The sequence below is a fragment of the Numida meleagris genome, chromosome 4 (genome assembly GCF_002078875.1).
Source record: "Numida meleagris isolate 19003 breed g44 Domestic line chromosome 4, NumMel1.0, whole genome shotgun sequence".
Lineage (NCBI taxonomy): Eukaryota > Metazoa > Chordata > Aves > Galliformes > Numididae > Numida > Numida meleagris.
The window spans coordinates 47,478,378-47,480,833 of NC_034412.1; positions in this window are offsets into that span (position 1 = coordinate 47,478,378).

Genomic DNA, 2,456 nt, shown 5'->3' on the forward strand with positions numbered 1-2,456 from the left:
TGGAACAGGCTGCCCAGGGAGGTGGTAGAGTCACTGTCCCTGAAGGTGTTCAAGAAAAGGTTAGATGTTGTACTGAGGGATATGGTTTACTAGGGAATTAGTGCTGATAGGTGGATGGTTGGACTAGATGATCTTTGAGGTCTTTTCCAAACTTGGTAATTCTATGATTCTATGCTAGCAGTTAATGGATAGCAAAAAGTGATGCTGAGATACTGAACTAAAGAGAAAGCTGGCAGCAAGAACAGGAACAACTTGGGATGAGGTACTCAAATAGAAAATATCTATACTGTTAAGAATTTATATTTTTAAAAAAATATGAAGGTTGCACTGAATGTCGTGCCTCCTACTTATTTCCATAGAAACTAAAACAAATAGAAAAAGCACCACACCACTATTTGATAGATCAAGTTCTAAGCTACAAAACACTATTTTTCAACATAGTCACTACCATTATCTATGCATTTTTGCCAGTGATGGACAAGAGCCTGCATGCTGCGCTTGTGAAAAATCTGCATGGCCATCAGGAACATGGCTTATCTTTCACATTGCTGCCACCACTGCTGAAACACACCACCCACTGCCTCACTGTGCTCACATGCACTGTTGGTCTCCATAAACATTCTGTAAGCATTTATGAATGTTATTGTGTGCAATTTTTTTCATGTGTTGGAATTCAATGACACATCTTTGCTTCATCCACGCTTCCATACCACATGCCACTTTGTTAGACTGCCTCCCCGCTTGGCATTTCTCATATGGAAACAAAATGTAACGGAATATTGTCAGGAAGGTTCAACCTCTGTTGCCATACTACCAACATCCGTTTCTGATGTTGTGGGCCAACATAATAAAATGGGAGGCATTGCTTTCAGAGCTGCTGGCATATGTCTGATTTCAAAAGAGTTCCAAAGTGCCTGAATCAAGTAGATGCCCAGGGTAGAAGTAATTTGCATCTATATACACTATCCTACAAAAATGCTGTATAAATGAATTAAAAAAAGGTAATAATGGATAAAGAATAATTTGTCAAAGCAGTGTGGGCTTCACTGCTGGAGTAAAAATGAGATACATAAAAAGAAATAAAATGTTGTAGCCTGTGTTAATCATAGAAATATGAAGGATATGAAGAACCAGTACAGTGGAAAATGAGAAAAAAAAGAAACCTTGAATGATAAAATGAAAAAGTGACTCTGTGTAATTGATCAAGAAGTAATGATGTAGCAAAACTGAACAACTACCTACATTATTTACTACAGCTTAGACTTTCTGACTGATTTTGTTATATTCTTGGGGTTCAAGTGCAGAAGGGTGTAAGAAAAACTTCCTCTCCAAGTTCTGAACAAACCACAGTGAACACAAGCTGTATTCTAAACATCATTTCCTACCATTAAATCTAATATAACAAACAATTCAGACATTCTCATTTGTGATAGAAGAATGTTATAACAGGAGTCAAACAGTGGGACAGTCATAGAAAAGGTTAAGAAACATCAATGAAAGGAATTAGGATAGTGAGGGATTTGGTTCAATAGAAATTTTTTGTCCTTTGTACTCAGCAGACTTAAGGCAGGCAAGCAGGTTACAGACCCCAGAAATTTCATTTCTAGAATAACTGGGCTGTTCAAGAGTGATTTGGTGTGCAATGTGGAAGCCATTTTTCCTATGTGAGGTATGTTCTCAACTACAGAATTTAATTGAAAAGGGATAACATAAGATTCATGCTGAGCAATAAGCATCTATGTTCAAACATTCCATAATAATTACATAGTAAAATCACAGAAAAAAAAATTACACAGTAAAAATCACAGAAATCACCCAGCAGAATTACACTTTCTTATGGAAGGGAAATGGAGACTAGCTGTCCACAGCTCAAGTTTTATTAATGCATGCAGTATCATATCTAACATTATAGTTCTGCAGTCATTAAAATCCAGAATTGCTGTGGTGGTGATGTTTTTTCACTGCCTACATCCAACAAGATAACATTTTGTTTTCTACTGTTATGCTGTGATTTGCTATTTAAAATATAGTGCCTGTAGAAATTGTCATTCCACTCTTAATTCCAGTAGACTGGTATTTCAGGTATTTGTTTTATGAAGCAATCCCTGTCACTAAAATGCGTAAAAACTTATAACATGATTTCAAATGTAGAAAGCTATGTTGTACTTTAATGATGTTAGAAGACTTTTGTATTTAATCCAAAATAGTATTGTAAGTATTGCTCTTTTTTTGATGCTTTATGTAAACAATACCCTCTTTCTTTAATTTCTGCATATACTTGAGCTACAATTGCTTTTCAGTACTTTCTCAATATTTCAATATTTATTTTCAGTAATTTTTTATGAACTTAATTTTTAGGAATTCATCTGGGAATACACCTGCCAAGTAGGTATGGAGGCAAGTAGCAGAAAAAGAAGCTTTTAAGAAGACACAATGAAAAACTCAAAAACGTCAGT